The sequence below is a fragment of the Malaclemys terrapin genome, chromosome 4, assembly GCF_027887155.1.
Source record: "Malaclemys terrapin pileata isolate rMalTer1 chromosome 4, rMalTer1.hap1, whole genome shotgun sequence".
Classification (NCBI taxonomy): domain Eukaryota; kingdom Metazoa; phylum Chordata; order Testudines; family Emydidae; genus Malaclemys; species Malaclemys terrapin.
Window position 1 is genome coordinate 120,929,924 of NC_071508.1, and position 20,115 is coordinate 120,950,038.

Genomic DNA, 20,115 nt, shown 5'->3' on the forward strand with positions numbered 1-20,115 from the left:
AAGGTAGATAATGAATTTGCTTGGCAAATATTTATGGGGAGCTCCTCGCAAGTGCGAGGGCCAGCAAAGGAGAAAGCACAAAGGTGCCGGATTGAAAATTAAACAAGTTGGCAATGAAGGCTGGCATCATTTTCAGAGTGGAGGCAGGAGTCAACATCTTGACAGCCTACAACAGATGACAGATCAGGTAGATGTAAGCAGAGAAGGGCCTCGAAAGTGAAGACAAGTAGTTGTGTTTGATGAGATAGAGAAAGGGGAGGCAGTGAAGGGATGCACAAAGAGGGGTGAACATGGTCAAAGCAATGAGATAGGGAAATGATGTTTACAGCAGTGTACTGAGTGCAAATAAGCAGGGCAAGATTGCATTTGTTAAGTCAAGAGATGAGGAGGTTGATGTAGCTGAGATGAGGATGACTTGGAGACAAGTGTAAATCATAAAACAAGCTGCTACAGTGGGTCTCGTTATCATCTAGTTTGAGTAAGTTCCAGTCCATACAGAATATTTCACACAGATTTGTGTTTTGCGGGAGGATTTAAAAAGAAATTGTGTGAAGTGCTGACTCAGAACTTGTGGTGCTTCCATAGCTGCCCTACTCAGAGACCAGCATTTGAGATTTTTTTTCCCCCCTTCACCAGAATTCAGTTTGTTACAGCCTTGAACAGGTCAAGAAAACAAGCATCCTAATACATTGTGATCTCTAAACGATCTGTTAAACTGTATCTAATTATTCCTCACAGAACACTACCTACATAACTAACAGCAGCTTCAGCACACAGGGTACTTCATGGGAAACGAATAGGACCTATGACAAGAGTTCCAGCCAAAGAGTTTAAGGAAATAACAGATCTGCATGCAGGTCGACTTAGACTTTCAGCTTTCTGAGATAGAAAAATAAGAGTATTATGCAGCTTAGTGTGTGGAGGTATTTTGGAGGAGTCTTTAAAAAAAAACAAACAGATCCTGTGTGAACACTAAAAACCCACTGCACTTTAGTAATAGTAGGGGTTACTCTATTTGCCAAATATTCCCCTTTCTCTGTAGCTGTGCAATGTGATTTGTGCAAGCTGGTGCCCTCAAAAGGCAGCTGTAAGCAGTGATGCTTAAATAGTTGTAGGTACTTGGGGAACCTTCAGAATGAAAGGCACTAAATACAATATAAGCTTTTATTATAAACTAGAAATCTCAGGTATGTTGATAGGGCTTAGGCATGGAGAGCATTTTAAAGCACAAACTCTAGGGGAAAAATCTTTAAAACAAAAAGATATGTGGTAACATTCTAGATGGAAGAAGAAAAAAACAGATGTGTTAAAGGATCTTTATAATAAAGTCATGACATGGGCTGCAAAAAAGTGCACCGAAGCTTTTAAAAAAACAACACTAAATAACCTCTTACCCTCCTCTCCGCCCCTCCCCCCCAAAAAACCCCAGACATATATTTACTACACTGTAAAGTCATCTTAAAACAAGCACCATGGAAGCATGAGTTACTAGGATACAAAGAAGTTCCCTAGATGCAAATCCAAACACAAATTAAAAAAACAAAAACATACTTTTCAGGAAGATTAAGATATAGCAACTTCTGCTATATCAGTTAACAATCCACCCCCATCTCCTCCATCTTTGGATGCACGGTCTAAAGAAAGCAACACACCATTTCTGTTCATTACTTTTTTCTCTCTTTTTGTTTGACTACTACTACACAAAATTCAGTGAAATGGAAAACAGATGCCTTTTGTTACATTTGCACCATTAGCAAGGTTCTGATAAAATGTCATGAATAAAAAACACACTACTTTTCAACAAAATTATTCTGCAGAGACTTTTGTGCTAACATATACATGTTTCACTGAGTGACTCATTTAAATAAAATATTAATATATGGTCTGTAAAAGAACTCAAGTCAATAACCTGGGAATAAAAGCCTTTTATAGCGCAGGAGAGAATTAACCAAAATAGTATTACTGAATCGTTACCAGTGTGAAAATAGTGTATGTATATGCATGCACATGTCCAAACACAGATTGATCATGCATGCATATGCACCTACCTACCTACAGGTGAATGACTACCAACATCCTTGCTGTACACCTTACCTTACAAATCAGGGCATTGATGCTTCAAGGTGTTGGACACTATGAATTCACATGGAGATAAATGACAGCTCCTTGTAGGACTGGGCTCTAAGTTTATAGGACCTCACTGAGTCCAGAATCATCTTTGGGGTTGGCACACGGAAAAGTTGCAAAATGATGAGGAAAATATGCTGAAAAAACTTGTCCTGGACAGTGGGCTAAACGTGACATTCCCAGCCTTATGTAAAAGGTTCCCATGTAAAATTCAGTGGAATCCTGAAGTGAAGTTTTAATGACATTTTCTCACAACCAGGCTATTAGAGTAACTTGGGAATAGGAAGGGGGAGCAGAAGAGATATTAACTTATATTTTTGACTAGACATAATGTCTACGATGTAGGAAACAGAAAGCAATGATGGATTTACCTTGTATTTTCCTGAAACTGAAAAAACCCAGAGACTTGCATGAAAAACCAATCTGAGCCAACCTGAGCCCACTGAGATTGAGAAAATTGATTGCAGATCTCCAGGGAAGAAATTTGGAAATTCAAATGTGTAAGCAGCGTGCCACAGAGAGTGAGACAGATCAAGATTTTCAATAATAAGCCTCAGTGTTTGCAGAACAGAGCTCACATTTAACTAAAACTGGTAATTGATGGATAAATTAGCTTCCAGTTCCCAAACTCTTACATACAAAGTCTCAGGTGGTATTAACTGTTAAAATTTAGTTCAATTTGAGAAACGAGAGTTAAACAGTCTCTCAGTTTTAAAGTATTCAGTGTTCGCTTCCTCCCTGTTTCCGATGAAGTCAACATTTGGAAAAGCTCACCCTGCCCACACTCCCTATGATAAAAACACCCTTTGGGTCATCCAGAGTATTTTTGGGCTGCATTTGGTTGTCTATATAATTTGTAAACTACTTCAGGCAGAGACTATATATCCTTCTGTTTTCTGCAACAGTGAACACAAAATAGTAATATAAATGCCATAGAGTATATAAAAAAGTCATTTGTGACCAGCATATCCTAGTAATAATAATGCTACTTTTATACCACTTATTGTTAAGATTTTTTTTTTTAACATGTTCAACAGGAGTGAGATCCAGTTGTTTAGATTCTCCTTGAATAAATCCCCTCCTCTGGCTACTAGAAATACTGAACTTTTAAGTAAAAGAATCCCATGCTACCATTTAGTGTGAGGTCCACTTCAAATGGGACCTAGTGTTCAAAAACTAGAAACTGATCCAGAAAGCAAGTAACAGCTATTTTAAAGTTGCTATGATTTAAAGCCATAAAAAACCCTTCACTGACTTATTATTTTAAAAGTTTACAGTTTAATGGATCTGTGAAAGGATATGCTTTAAGTTTGTCTTATTTAGAACACTCTGCAAACCATACAGTTCTACAGCATTCAGTATCAGGTTTTTCTTCAGTATCACAAAATTGTTTTAATGCTGTGCTCTAAATACAACAGAATATAAATTAACATTAGTCAGAAATACAAACTGTGAAGTGGAAATACCCAATACTTGCGGAGCTCACTATAGTAAGAGTTTGGATAGGACAATAAACATTGTAGCTGGGAAACAACTCTGAGGTTCTAAGAACTTCTAGCCTAATGCAGATGTGCTACATGTAGTCAGTATTAAACTATAACTAAAAGGTCTAATCAAAGTAACTATCCCATTAGTAGATACAAATGTAGTTTTGACTGGCTGTTTTTGGCTTTAATGACACAAGAAGATTTTAAAATGTAATCAAGGTTTGTCATCTGAAGCACACCACACCACCACACTGGAGAGAGCATGGATAAGAACAGATTACATCTGAGGAAATATATAGAAGCACAAACAGTCCTCCTGTTGCAGGACAATCATTCTATTACCTGCATTTTGTGCAAGATAAATTGAAGATTCAATCCTACTTTCAACCATAGGGCAGCTAATGCAAAATGCATGCTAATAGTAGACGATTTTACAACAACTATATGGGGATGCAGGCCCATGCATTTAAGTTCAGGATGAATCCCTCTGAATCCAGTCAGTCATTCTAACTATGGTATATGTGTAAGTTCCTATCAGTAGAACACTGCATGGTTAAGAAAATCATCATCCATGCAGTAAGCTATCAACAATAAATGGCTGAGTGAAGTCAAGTCAATGGCATTTTTTGGTCTGTACAATAACTTTTGAAGATCCAGGGGTATCAATGGGAAGAACCCTACTGATTGTGGTGACAATTGAAAAAGCCCAATTTCCACTGAATCAGATGATTGGCTGATTTACCTCTCATGTCACAATCTCACTAGGGAGCTTCTGGGACACACAGGGTTTGGGGCAAAGCTGCTTAGAAATTTTCTGATAGTAGGGTTACCATATTTCAACAATCAAAAAAGAGGACACAGGGTGCTGCCCTAGCCCTGCCCCAGCCCCGCTCCCTCCCACTTCCCGCCCCCCTCAGAATCCCCCTACTCCCTACCTGTCCCCTGACTGCCCTCTCCTGAGACCCCCCCCAACTGCCCCCAGGACCCCACCCCCTATCTAACCCCCCCTGTTCCCTGTCCCTTGCCTGCCCCAACCACTCTCTACACCCCCTTCTCCTGACAGTCCCCCCAGAACCCCCGACCAATCTAACCTCCCCGTTCCCTGTCCCTTACCTGCCCCAACCACTCTCTACACCCCCTTCTCCCAACAGTCCCCCTGAACAATCTAACCCCGCCTGTTCCCTGTCCCTTGCCTGCCCCCCCCCCCCCCCCAGGCCGAGGGAGAGCTGCGAGCTCCACGTGCAGCCAAACACTGTCGCGCTGCTCTGCGGGGGAAGAGGGAGCGGGGGAGGGGGAGGGACTCTGGCTGCTAGAGGCCCCAGGGGCTGCGAGCGGCTTTCAATCAGACCCAGCTGTCCAATCAACCACGCTGCACTCTGCATGAGGGGAAGGGGGAAATCCCGGACATTTCTACTTTATTAGAAATCTCCCCCGGACGCGGCCATTTAAAGCTGAAAAAGCCGGACATGTCCGGGGAAACCCGGACGGATGGTAACCCTACTGATAGGATATTGTGTTCTGGGGAGGTTGAGTCAGAAAAAGTTGATTCATACACATCTAAAACATTTTGCAGGAACATGTCAATTTTAACAAATGTTTTTGTTGGAAACAAGGCAGGCTGGCCAGCCCGTCAGGCAACCAACCAGGAGCTCCTGGTGTGTGAAATGAGGTAGGCTCACAGAAGCAATGAAAAGTGTGACCCTGTAGCTGAATTATTTCTATCAAAATGTATATATCAGATTTACAAGATCTTAAAAGGTGTATAGGCTGCAAGAGACTTAAAACAAGGAAATAAAACTCCTTTGTCTGTTGGAATTTACATTAGAGCAAGGAGTCTGCATTTCTTACAGCCAAACAAAAGAGTAAGACACAACTGCTCTTTCAATGTTGCAGTATTTTACATTTATGCCAAAACTCCAGCCGGCCTCCTTTTCAGAAAGGCCTGATTAAACAGATTTCTCAAATTCAAACAAAACCAGTTGTATGGGTCCAAACACAAGAGTTAAGGTATGAGGTGAATGGAGAGGGGGAAGGTAAATAAATATGAGGCCAATGATGATGATTATACTCTAAAAATATATCTTGAGGAAATTGGGGGAGGGGAAGAAAAAAACAAAAACAAAAAAACACAGAATATAATTTAAAATCCTTTTGAAGTAGGGAGTTATTAACAGAGACAAAATGTCAAGGGGAAAGGAGTTCTATACCCCATGGCTAGCCACAGCAAGTGTCAGGGTCCCTAAAAGGTGGGTAGTGACAGAGCAGATACTAGTCAAAATGAAGCTCCGAAAGGAGACTTAAATACAGCCTACACTGGTAAAGGCTCTAAATTTCAACAGCATCAGCTGAAAGCCAACACACTGCTTTATACACACCGAATATAAAGAACATGGGACAGGAACAATATAACCACAATTGTTTAGTTTTAGCTACTAGAAAGCATTTTATCTTTAAAGTCAGAAATTGTTACAAGAGAAATAATACCTTATGTTTGTACTCATTTAAAACCTCTATCTTTGTAATTAAATAAACTTGTTTTATTTTTAATCTAAACTAATCAAATGGGGTGTTTAAAATGAGCTGTTTGGGAACTCCATTTAAAGTAAGAAACTGTTGAATATTGACCCTTTACAGGGGCAATGGATCTTTAATATCTGAACTGTCCAGGAAAGGGTGGGACAGTGCAGAACACACGTTTCTTGGGAAAACTCAGGATTGGGAGTATGTTGAAGTCACCTTGCTGGTAGTAATCACGGCTGGTGGAAGCCAGAGTGTGGCTGGTGTGTTGCTGACAAGCTGCAACTATACACAGACACTCAGGGTGTGACCTACATGCTCTTAGGTTGTTTGTGAGTGGCCCTATTTGGGAGCTACAGCAGCAAAGCACTGTGAGGCACCCAAGATTGCAGGACAAGCGGTGACACAATCCCTCACTGGTCTGGACTGCACCTCAGAATGTAACACCATCAGACCTGATCTAAAGCCAGCAGTGGATAATGATCCTCACAATTACAGTCAGCTCTAGTAATTAGTAATCTAGGTATTATTGGTATACAAGTGAAAATGGAGATTAATAGCTACCACATTTTTTTTTCTGGCGAGATTTAGGACTGGAGGATAATTGCCACGCTAGTATCAAGATTTGGTAAGGACGTGGCATACCCCAGTATTTTCCCCAGTTTGCCTTCCTTGGTCTCAGAGTTATAGATTTTATATACTATGGAAATTCAAAGCTGTGGAGATTCTCTGTAAGTTGCACTTGTGCAGGGAAGAGGAGACTGGTTATTCAGAAAAAGGAGGAGGCTGATACTGGCTTGTTTCACATTCTCCTGCTGCTTTGGAGAAATGGCTAGTGCAGTTGGGTTGAGAAAAGCCAAACATTTCAGCCGTCTCTGTGGATGCTTTTCTCCAATATACCTCCTGCATACAGGCACTTACTCTATTGCTGATGGCCTCAGTGCTATTGGTAGTTCCTCTGCCACCTTTTAATTTGCCCTTGCCTATTCATTTGAACAGGCACCGAAGGGGAGCTTTCCCATTGCACTGGCTGTCTGCAAGGCTGAACAAATCCCAAAGGGCAGTCAACAGTCACACTTTGTTATAGGTGGTGGTGAAGTGGGAATTAGGAGGTGGCCTTCCTGACTTGCTGGTTTTCGCTGAATGCAAGACAGGCGTTTTTTGCCCTCAACAACGAGCTGGAAGAGTGCAGAAGATTTGGTCAACTCTTGCTTTCTCTTTTCAGGTGCCTGGGGTAACTCACCACAGGAAGACATAGGTGCTGGAATTAGGAGTGCAGGGGGTGCTGCTGCACCCCCTGGCTTAAAGTGGTTTCCATCATATACAGGGTTTACAGTTTGGTTCAATGGCTCTCGGCCCCCCCACTATACAAATTGTTCCAGCACCTCTTCAGGAAGAGTTACATTGTCCCACACACAAATCAGCGTGGAAGATGGAACAGTTTCATTTTTACTCACTGCTGGTAGGATATTTATATTTCCTTTATTAAAAAAAAAAGTCTAAAGAAGAATTGAAGCCTAGAGAATCATTGTGGTGGCTCCGGCAAATGAGCCTAGTACCAAACTAATGACAGACTGGTCTGGTTCTGGCCCCAAAACTAGAACACAGACCGAATATCCAGTGTGAGATTTGGGCAACATGGGGATGATGGGGAAATGACAGTTTACAGTAAAATACTTGAAAATTTTCAGTTCTCTTTGCAGTTCCTACCCCAATGGGGGGAGGTGCTTCCTACCATCTGAGCATAAATAGGCCTGTTCTGATAAAATGAGTGCTGTTTAACCAAAGATAGAGGGGAGGAGTAAAGAGATCAAGGAACAAGTGTAATTTGGGTTTGAACTAATTCTGTTAGAATTGTTCAGAAACAGTTGTGTGTCAAATCAAGCTCTTGCAACTCAAGTGACTCTCCGATCTAACATTTAGATAAATGAATTCCCTTATGCATAACAACTTCATTTATCCAAACCATGCATTGCACACACGTCTTCTGTATATTCAGAATTAAGCTTCAGATATTATTTTCAGATAAGTACAGTTTTATTCAAAAAGCAACTTAAACGTTCAGCACATCACCAAAACCACCCCCGGTAGTGAAAAGGGCACTTGATTTTATCCACCTTAGCTATTTGCCCATTATTACAGTTTTTATTATTCTTAAAATGCCCCATGAAATGATGCAAAGTGATCTTGTTGCATGTGAGTTGAAAATGTATGGATATTTACTATATTACTTTTGGTATTTAGACTATTTGAGTGTGCTTCTGTATACCAGGTGATTTAATCACCTTACAGCTCCCCTACGAAATCTTGTGAAAGCCACACTTTAGGCAATATCATTAAATCTACAAGGAAAACATGTAGGGAACTGCAGGTTCAGAAACTTTGCTGAGAGTTTTCTACTAATGCGTCCCTTTGGGAGTGGGGTGGGTAGGGACACATGTAAAAACCCTGTGGAGGAGCCTTCCCCAACAGTGCATCCTGGCTCCCCTTCCTGGCAGGAACTCTGCTCCTCCACCCATGCAAAATCCCCTGTTGAGGCAGGGCAGGGGATCCAAACACAGAGCAGGTAGTAAATGCTCAAGGAAAAGTATTCATTTTAGCAAGTACCACCAGCTCCTACCAAAAGTGGAATTCTTTTAGCCCACTAAATCCTGGCCTACCCCAGCCTCAGAGCTATGACCCAGCTGAGTGAAAATGGAGTTACCACTCCCTCCTTTCAGGGAGGGGATGGAGCTCCTTAACTCTTCTTTATTCCTCTCCATTCATCACAGCACAGGGAACACAGATCCTTCTATTACTGTTCTGCATTAATTTTGCTACATTCAACTTTACTGCCATTACTGGACGAGAACTAACTAGGCTGTAGTACAGAAAGGGGTTAACCTGCTATAAATCCAGTTATATACACTGTGGTTATATTAAAGAATTGATCACCCACATTATACTTTTTGAGCAATACAACAGCTTTTATATACTGCTGTACTCGACTCAGACACGTTCTGTTAATAAGACAAGAATTTACAGTTCCTGCCAACAACTTTCTGGCGGTTAATATCACAATTAGCTATTACCTAGCAACATTAAAGCAAGCTTCCTCCCACATCAGGAATCCCCACTCCTCAACCCACTAAAACGAAGGCTAATGAAAATACAGGAAAAATATTTTGAAAGTACATATTCTTAAGATATTTCCCTGATTTTAATGAAAACTGATTACTTCAGAGATTTTTTTAACTACACAAAATCTTTACTCACGAGTCTCCGATTTTCCTGCAAGTGCCAAGGCATTATTTTAAGAGATTTATGACTTCCTAATAGCAATTTTTTTTAATTTATAAAGATTAATCTAATATTATAGTAATGCTTCTCCTTCCCTTGCAGTTCCCCCTTTTATTGTCTCTGTATGACTCACTTGTTGTGGGATGTAGACTGTAAATCTTAGGACTGGGACTTGACTTGTTTCTCTGAAGGTGTTTAACACACTTTTGAAAGAAAAATAATAAATGCTGATTTCTTGTGCATTCTAAATAAGTTTTGTATAAGATGACATGACTGCCACAGGGTTTAAGCCTAGCTCTTGAATAAAGTTAAATACAAGAGGAGAAAGCAGGCTCTAAAGATCTTCAAAAACAGACAAAATGTATTGAAAACAAAATATATTTTGCTTTTTGAAGGAAAAATGTAGTGAGCTGATCAGGTTGTTGCACTCCCCAAAGACTGAATTGTGCATCTTCCCGAGGAGCATTCTGGGGGCTCCCATTTAATGTTTTCGTACACCACCTTTTCTTCTCCCCATCACCATCTTCAAAACTTCAGAGCACAGGTCACTATTCTTCTAGTCCAGGAAAATGAGGCCAAGTTTCCTTGGGAACCCATCAAAGAGTCTCCTGAGATAGCCCAAGGAAGCTTACCACTGGAAAGGTGTATGGAGCTCCCTTTTCCTCGGGATACTCTCTCTGTGGCCTCCAGAAAAATTATGGCTCCTTCTAATGGCTGAAAATAGCTTTATCAACACCAGTTACAAAGGTAAAGCCTGTAAAAGATAAGGCAATTGACCTCTTATTCTTGTTTTGTTCTTTTTTAAAAGATACCGCTTTTTTATTTTTAAACTGACATCCCTATCTAGATGTTTGCATTTTGGACTAGATCTGTCAAACTAGTCACTACTTTCTACTTTAAATACAATAACATTTCTTTTGAGATCTTTGTTTTTCTAGGCTGAATATCAGAATAGAAAAAAACACCACATATATTTAGAAACTCATTGTGAGCCAAATGTGCGTTTTATAATTAAAAAGATTTGTCTCCAAGAGGAGTCATGTTCATTGACTGAGGAGTTTCTGGCTACCAGCCTCAAATTCTAATCCCAGTTTTACCACTAATTGAATATGTAGATTTTGGTAAAGTCCCTTCACCTACGTGCCTCAATTTCCCCACTTGTAAAACAGGTACAATACTGACCTACCCTGCAGTACTGCAGGGAAGGATAATTATTTGTTGGATAGTATTGTGAAAATAAAGCACGATGTGAGGGCTACGTATTTTTTTTAAGTGTGTTTAGTTAAAGTTTACTTCATTTGTAGTATGCACCGTTCTCCCTCACCCCTTTCATTATTTTGGAGGAAGACAACACATTGGTGGATACAAGAGTTATGTAATTTATTGTTGTGCTACTTATATGTCTCTCAGTTCCTTACTTAACATAGTCAAGGTCCGCTGTACAACTTAAATCCTACATAAGAATTGCACAAAGCAGGGGAGAGCGGTGTTGCTGTGACTGAGAAGCTATTCAGGGGTTTCTGTGCACCAAATAACTGGTCTCTGTGCCAGCCTGTATAGGCAGAGAAGGTCACTTAGAGGATGAAACAAGAGACAAGCTAAAGAGCCCCATTTATGGACATTACGGGTATGTCTACACTGCAATAAAAACCCCTGGCTGGCTCATGTCTGCTGACTTTGGATGCTAAGGGGCTGTTTAATAGAGGCACAGACTGTGAGGTGGGAGGGTCCCAGAGCTTGGACTGAGCCCGAATGTCTACACCTCAGCTAAACAGCTCCTTAGCTTGAGTCAGCTGACGCGGGTGTTTAACTGCAGTGTAGACATACCCTATGGGCCTTAGTACCAATATGGAGGGGCTGCACACCATAAGCTAGAATAGCAGCTGCAGTGGCCTAGGTTAGTGAGGGTGGGGTGAATTTGATTTCCCTACATTCCATCCCTTTAGGAATGGGATATGCTCAGGCTTCCAGCAGGTGGAACGAATTTCACATGCCATGCAGTAATAAGGAAGTGTCGCTGTTCATATCTTCTTTAAAAACACAATTCCCAGTAAACTGAATTAAAGCAGCCTTATCTTACGATGTTAGTTACAAGAAAAGCAGCTTTCACAACAATCAACATTGCTTGGTACGCCTTCCATTTTCAACTCAGTATCACAATACTACAGCTCTGACCATTAAAACTAGAAACAGACACACCTCTTGAGAGCTGTAGCTCTGCATGTGAATACCTAAGCAACTAAACCACAACAATAGCATATCTATCATTTAAGCATAATAAAATATGACCCCTGGTGAAACAGGCTACTGTGCCAAAATCAAGTTTGGATAAACTTTGAAACAGCCAAAGTCCATTTTCTACAGGCCTTTCATGCAGCTCATTGGTAGAAAAGCTTCTGTTTCTATTTCAAAGACACATGTTTTGCATCACGTTACAATGATATTGTGCATCACCATGGTGACCAGTAATTTATATTATAAGGGTGACTGGTCTATTTTCCTTCAAACAAAGCTAGAAAAATTGTCGGCATTAAGCCTCACAGTATCATCTAAAGAAACATTACTTTTAACTAAAGTGGATCTGATACAAGACTTGAGTGCTACACTCACAAGAGTGTAACCATATGTCAGATCTTATAGACGTAGCATGTTACCCCTGAACAAGAGCAAAAAAGTTTCTGTTAGCGTGGAAGATACAAGATTAAAAGTAGCTGTACTTTAGCAGGAGTGAGGATAACAGCACATAAGTTCCCAGCAAACAAATCTTTTTTAAAAAAGGCTACAGGAGCACAGACAACGCTCCATTCCATCCACGGAAATTCTCCCAATTCTTTTGCTGTGGTGTGGCTGACACCTCACCAATTTAATTACTAATGCAGCACCAAATAATAATGCAAATCACATTATACATGGCATGGAGCTCACTGTTTCTATTCTTGGTCCACGTGCACAGTATCTTTGCACTTGGAAACTTAACGTGTCTACAGGCTATACAAATCTGCATTCAGTGGACCTCCCTTATTCAGGATCTGAAGTTACTGGGCCAAATACCAAGTTGTTTAAATTACATGCAAGAAAACTACATTAGAAAGAAATTTAAAGTTGCAAAGTCAAGCACTTGAAAGTTAAAAAATTCCAATTTAAGGTTGCCATGTGTAACTGTAACTCTGCCCTCTTGTGTGTATGCATTATAAAAGAGTCTTTAATTACATGATCAAATACTATTTAATACCATTCAGTGCACAGGATGGACAGTGCTCAAAGAATGAAGGACATGTTCAATAAATACTTCTTTTTCTCCTCGCTATTCAGTGAAGCGGCACCAGGCTTCATTCATTGAACACCATCTGAATCCTGCACTGAATATGGAATTATTGCCTCAGGGGCTTTTCTACAGTGCTCTTCAACATACTACCTGAGTCTCAAACATCATTAATTTATCTTTTCAACCCCCCCTACAAGATACAGTTTTACAGATGCAGAACTAAGGCACAGAGAGATTAAGGGAAAATTTTGCAGGAGTCTATGCTAATGTTGATGCCTCATTGATTGCACCGTATTTGAAACACTTTGGGACCATAGGCGCCAACTTTCCCTGCCCCCACCACCCCTGGCCCCACCCTTTCCCCGCCCCCATTCCAACCCCTTCCCCAAAGTCCCTGCCCCAACTCCGCCCCCTCCCTGCCCCTATTGGACCTCTTCCCCAAGCACAGCATGTTCCCCTTTCTCCCTACTCCCTCCCAGCGCTTGCCGTGCAAATCATCTGTTTCGCGGCGCAAGCGCTGGGAGCCAGAGGGAAAAAGGGGCCATGCGGTGTGCACAGGGGAGGAGACGGAGGCAGAGCAGAGGCGGACTGGGATTGGGGGCTGGGGTGGGGAGCTGCTGGTGGGTGCTAAGCACCCACCAATTTTTCCCTGTAGGTGCTCCAGCCACGGAGCACCCACGGAGTCAGCACCTATGCTTGGGACTGATTTTTCAGGACAGGAACTGCCTCATTCTATGTGTTTGTACAGAACCTTGCACAAAGCCACTCCAATCATAGTTGGGGCCTTTAGACACTACAGGAATACAAATAATGTATGGCTCTATAAAATTATTGGTTTAGGTCCAAAGGATTGAATGGTCGTCAAGTGACAGCAACTAAAAGTGGGATATCAGCAGTGACTGGGAAAGGTTGATTATGCTGCACCCTGGAAGAGAAATATCTCCATTTAGCTAGGGAGCTAGTCCTAGTTGAATCTTTCCTACTTTGGCGAAGGATAGGCTGAACAGGTGCCAAACAGGAGCATTCTATTTCCGATGCCCATCCACACACCAGGCTTGAGATGGAACAAGTCTAGATTGGGGTGTCTGATTCTGCCTCCCTGATGAGTTAGGAAGTCTAGGCAGGGACAGATCCTGATCAGAGATGGGCTGACATTTTCATGAGCTCTGGGAAACAAAACAGGCTGGGCCATTTGGGTGGTAGGAGAATGATGGCCCTGTTGTGATGGATCTATCTCAGGAGCTGTGGTAGCAAAGAAACAGAAGGAAAGGCATACCTGAGATCATCCGTCCATGACAACAGGACAGCACCACCCTCTGAGCCATGGCCCAGAGCTCCTCTGGAGCAATACAAGGGAAAGAGTTTTGTTCATTTGAGAGGCAAAGAGATCCCACTGAGGTATGTGGCTTGGAGAATGATGTGGTTTCTGATGCACCAGTTTCAAAGTCTGACTGCTTCCCAGCAAAGGGGAAGAGATCTTGCTCAGCCCTGTTTGTTTATGTAAAAGACATTGGTGGTGATGTCTGACATCACTTGGATATGAAGTGAATGTATAAGTAAGAGAAAGGCTCTGCAAGCCAGGTGGACTGCTCTCAGTTCTAGTATACTGATGTGTAGTCTGGCCTCCTGTGGGGTCCAGGTGTTTTGTTCAGGTGAGCACCTCAAACCAGAAGGGAAGCATCTGTTACTCTGGCAGCACTGGAGATGGGAGTGTTGAAGGGAACGCCCACTCTCACAGATGCTGTGCTCCATCTCAGAGGTGGAGCCCATTTTGTTGACTGAAGTGATCTGTTGTTGTTGTCAATGGTGGTTACTTCTGATGTACATACCTTCCACTAGTTATTGACTAATCCCGCTCTGAATCTCATTTCACACAACTTTTTATCCAACAACTTGTAATGGTAAAAACTTCTGAGTAGTACTTTTTTTCTTCTTTTCATCTCAGAGCATCTTTGCCGACACAGGGTACAGCATCACCATTCATCCCTGTTTATGGCTTGCTCCTCCCTTAAGCCCGGCCTGGTTGACTTTCTGTGTAAGATATCCTACCATCTACTTGGTGGTTGGCCTCTAGAATGGATTGGCTTTGGTTGTGTATGATTATTTTCTTTGGCAGCCTATAATCTGTTTGTCTTCTGCAGTGTTTCCATCACTATAAAGGACCGATCAGTAGCAAATGGAAAGAAATGTACTCTCCGTAATAAAGCCCTGGAGAAATCTATTCTTTAAAGTCAATGATTTAGATTACAGAGAATGATTAACTATTTGCTCAATACTGTGAAAAAAAACCAAACCCACACATACATCAGAACTTGTGCCTCGACCCTACATAACATCAGATCACAGATAGCAAGAAACTTTGCATTTCAAACATCAGCTATCTTACTGAAACAATACTAACCAGTCATAAAATTAATGGGATTTCATCTTTTTACCATTAAAGAGGCAATTTATTGTGTATTCATTTATTACAGTGGTCCCCAAACTGTGGGGTGCACACCCTTAGGGGGCATGTAGGAACGTTCAGAGGGCGCAGCGGGGCCTGAGCCAGCACCCATGGGGAGGAAGCGCCCCACTCTGTCTGCAGCTCTACTCCAGCCCCAACCCTACCTCCAGCCGAGGCACTAGCTGCGGCTCCCGCTCCCAGGGGGTGGGAAAGTGGACAGATTATATTACGGGGGGGGGGGGAGGGGGACAATATAAAAAGTTTGGGGACCACTGATTTACTACAAACAATACTTCATATGTATTGGAAAAAATTGGAAACAAACTGCCCTTTGCCATATGCTGTTTAAAAGTAAAATAAAATGAGAGTTAAGAGGTAGGCTCTCTTTCTTTTTCACAGTACCATATTTGGGACACTACTGGAGTTTCCAAAATCAGTGCATTCTTTCAAGTGTTGAATGAGAAGGTAGTGAGTATTAGCATTGGGAACTCTGAACAATTCAGGCAGCCACCTAGCTGTATTAGGGACCTTCTCCAAGCCTCACTCCAACCACTACATGCAGTCGGACACTTTTTGAGATTCCACCACTGTAATACAAGTCAGTAGAAATTGTGCCTTAGCTGTGCCCAAGTTTTATAGTATGGAATTTATTCCCTAACCACAACAGGTCTTGGCAGATGGAAAGAACTGCCCTTGAAATACCACCTCAGTTCATCCTTTCCGCCTTTCAAACATCTCCCTGCCCCATCTCCACCCCATTACTAAGAGATTTTTTTTATTACCCCAGACTGCCTATATTTGTTACAGTCTCTTCTCCCCCCCTCACACACACACACTTCCCCCTCCTGTGTTGAATCCTTTTGTTTTTTATTATTCATTGTGCTTTAGAATGTTTATAGTCATTGTGTAGCACCTTTAGCACCTCAGTAGGGGGCTCTTTACAGCTAAATTTTTATTAAACAAAGTTGGCTTCTCCCACATATTGCACAAGAACAAGAGCTTAATACTTCTTGACCTGTACAAGTTCTCACTGTTTGCATTAAAACCCTATTGACACCTTCCTGCCCCACCTCTTCCAGCCCCAGCTCCTCCCCTGCCCCCACAGCACCTCCTACACACCGCTAAAGAGCTGATCGCGGCAGGCGCTGGAGGTGCGGGGGACGAGCTGATCTGCGGGGCTGCCAGTGGGTGCTGAACACCCACTATTTTTTACCATAGCACCCATGGAGTTGGCACCTATGGTGTAGACATACATCTAGTAACCACCATTAAGACAGTTCTTCCCAAGAAAGTGAGAAAGTTTAATACATTTTCCTTCATGAAGTACAATCTTGGCTTCTCTTAAGAAATCTAAGTAAAGCTTCCTTTAAAAACAGCACCCCCTTTGATGGGCAGAGTGTTCCTCCATGTTTCTGTTTGTTGGAAGCACTTTGTGTAGGAAGCATTACAAATGCAACCGGGGATCAACTTAGGTTTGGGGGGGGGGGGGTTCCTTTTTTTTTTTTTTTTCTTTTAAGGATCTCAAAAGCAACAGGACATCGATCTCCCGCTTCAGTCCCTAAACTGGATTGTCTCACAGGCTTGAGCAAAACTGTTGAATTATTTCCCTAACAAAAGAAAGGCGCTTTTAGGTCCTATAATCTCATTTCAAATCCTTTTACCCACTCCCTACTCTTTTTTGGCCTTGAAATTGCAATCCTCTTTTAGTAATCTCAGGACTAATTGGTGCCAGCACTCCAGTTTCTCTTGCTATTTCCCCCCCCCCCCCCCCCTTTCGCATTGTTCAGGTGCTGAAAAGGGCAGCGTGCCAGAGTTCAGTGCCCCTATAATGAATCTGTTCTTACAGAGTAACTGTTAATAATTAGCAGGAAGCATTTTGTCTTTAAATCTCACAGCTTGAGCAGCAAGATTTTGTAGAGCTAAAGAATCACTTAACTGTTGATACAGGGGTTCAAAAAATTTAGCCAGTGATCTGCATGCGCAGCACACGCAGTGCTGAGTCGGGTGAGGGGCACTGCATGCCTGTGCATTTTGCCAAGCCTCTGTGCACATATTCTTAGAATGGCTGACGGAGACTAATGAAAACACACACACAGATTGTTCTAAAGTTTGACTTGGTAATTAAGAGAATGGAAAGCAACATAAACTGTCCTAGAAACCTTTGAGAGTAGTAGACACAAGACAGTTTAAAGGAATTATTGGTGTGACAGAATCTAAGCAGTATGGGGAAGAGTCTTAATTTATTAAATATTTAAGAGTTCAATTCCTGGTGAATATAAAAAAAGAGCTTTTAAAAAACTGCTTTCTAGCCTTTAGCTAATGACTGTATTTTCAGGTAGGTGCCAAGAAGGAACAAATTTCTTCTGTCACTGAAGCCATGTGGGGTTCCAGGCGGAGCGGATAAAGCACACGACCAATGTGGTTGCAAGCTGAATCCGAATTCTGTTTATTGCAAGCTTTCTTTTATAGTTTTTCTCAACATTACATAACACAATTAGGCTATAATCACACATCTACGGATTGGACAAGAAGGAGAATCATGTGTTTATCACATGTATAGCCCCACACCGATTGGTTCAACCGTTCCTTACATAAGGCCATGATTTGTTTACCTCATCTTATATAATCCTAGACCACCAGGGGGCCTTACATAAGGCCATGATCATCTTATATAATCCTAGACCACCAGGGGGCCTTACATAAGGCCATGATCATCTTATATAATCCTAGACCACCAGTGGGCCTTACATAAGGCCATGATCATCTTATATAATCCTAGACCACCAGTGGGCCTTACATAAGGCCATGATCATCTTATATAATCCTAGACCACCAGGGGGCCTTACATAAGGCCATGTTTGTTTACCTGGCAAGTATCCCATCGTGACCCTTACCTCCTCATGGAACTTTTCATTAGGTTGGTGTAGGGATGATACATCCCCACACCTCCCCCCTTTTTCTTAAATAAGGCCTATAGGAGGGTCCAACTAACATTAGGACAATTACTAGCCACCTGACTACTTTTTTTTTGAACCTATAAAACTGACGACAGGTGACATTTAACAACTGGGAACTATTAAAAAACATAACATTACATAAATACCCACGAAAACCATTGGGGATCCGATGGGGTGGCCATGAACAAGCAAAAAGGGCTTTTTGGCCAGTTTGGTTCGCCCAGGTGATCCAAACATTTTGTCGTGGGTTAACAAAAGGTACAGAGTTTGGACATACAAAGACCCCTGCTCCTATAATAAGGAGTCTGAACAAACAGAAGCACAACATTATCAGGTGTCTAGGTTGTAGCAAACAACAAGTGCAAGTCCGGTGCCGCGGGGTCGTTGTTTGGCTTCTGCGTGGCGGCATGGTGTTCGGGTAGCATCTGCCGGAGGGATCTTATCCGGTGGTTTTTTCCTATATGTCCTTTCAAAGTTAGATAAGCCTGGCTCCGCCATTCTTTCCAACCTATTCTGCAACTGCTTACCCTGCCCCGGGAACTCCGCCCGGAACTCTGGGGTACAAACATCATTGGTGACAGGAAAGCCGGGCTGGTTTAGGGCTCGCAATGTGTGGGACTGCGGGGGATGGCTCTCACCGGCCAAATGGGACAACTGATTCAGCATGTCCTGTAGCTGAAGTCCCTGTTTGTACATTTCCGCCCGAAATTCTTGTAACTTATCCCCTTCTGGGCTTGAGACCTCCATTTTATTTGCGGGGTCGTCCGGTAACGGGACGATACTAGGATCAGCTTCGGGTGCACTGGGGTTGAGTGGTATGATAGTGTCCTCACCCCCAAAGAACTCACGGGGTCCCACCGGCAACACATAAGGCGGCTCCTCTTTTGGCCGAAAGAGGTTATTAATGGCCGACTGGACCTCGGCTTCTGCCGCAATTGTCTCTATCAGTTTCTTAGATTTGCACCATATTTGGCTCGATGACACGGCCTTCTTGTTGCCGTGAGAGACCGACTCCCAGAGGTCAGAGCCTAGACTTTCCCAGACTGCCTTATCAAAGACAGTATCAGGAGTAACAAAAAACCCACGTCTCTGCCCCCATTTCAACAAACGGGACAACATGTCAGAGGGAAGCTTCTCTCCCCGCTTTTTAGCGATGCGTAATAAAAAAATCATGCACCATCTCCTCCTCTGCAGACAAAGCAGAGCCCATTTTATTAAATGCAGCCGCTCACCTGTGAGCTCACGAACGTCTCTCTCGGACGACCAGGAGCCGGTATCCTCCGGTACCTCCTGCCGCGGCTGCCACCTCCGCCTTTACTCACCGAACGCTTCAGTTGGCTGTGAGCTCACAAACGTCTCTCTCGGACGACCAGGAGCCGGTATCCTCCGGTACCTCCTGCCGCGGCTGCCACCTCCGCCTTTTCTCACCGAACGCTTCAGTCGGCTGTGAGCTCACAAACGTCTCTCTCGGACGACCAGGAGCCGGTATCCTCCGGTACCTCCTGCTGCGGCTGCCACCTCCGCCTTTTCTCAAACCATGTTCAGTTTTTGGTCGTGCTCCAGTTGACACTGAGCTTGGCAAACCATTTAAATTTTGGTAGCCTGCCCTCTTATTCCCACAGATTCCCTTGCTCTGATGATCTTTGTGAAGAAGGCCTGTTTCCACCTTAACAGGGCACGGCTGTTTGCGCTTTTTGGTAGAAGGAGTGCTGGAAGGAGAAGAGCCAGCACTGAGAGCCTCTTCAATATCTAAATTCAATTGTTCCAGTTTCTTCATGAGAGATGACATAGAGTCTGACCACTTAGATCCTTTTTTTGGTTGGATCTGCTTTTTCTTTGCTCAGCTTCTGAGACAACACCTGTTGGGTCTACTGTCTGAGAACATTGATCCCTGCTCCACTGGCGGCTGTGTCTAGTATGATTTCTGCTAGCTTACTCTGGGCAAAGTCCTAGCTGCCTTGATGTCCAAGCCGAATCACGTCGGGGTCACCATTTGTGGGGTTCCAGGCGGAGCGGATAAAGCACACGACCAATGTG

General features: G+C 42.7%; 1 protein-coding gene across 8 annotated transcripts in view; it reads right to left on the reverse strand.

Moving 5' to 3' along the window:
* FOXN3 (forkhead box N3) overlaps window positions 1-20,115 on the reverse strand; it is a 301,624-nt gene that overhangs the window by 97,785 nt on the left and 183,724 nt on the right. The gene's annotated exons all lie outside the window — the stretch shown is intronic.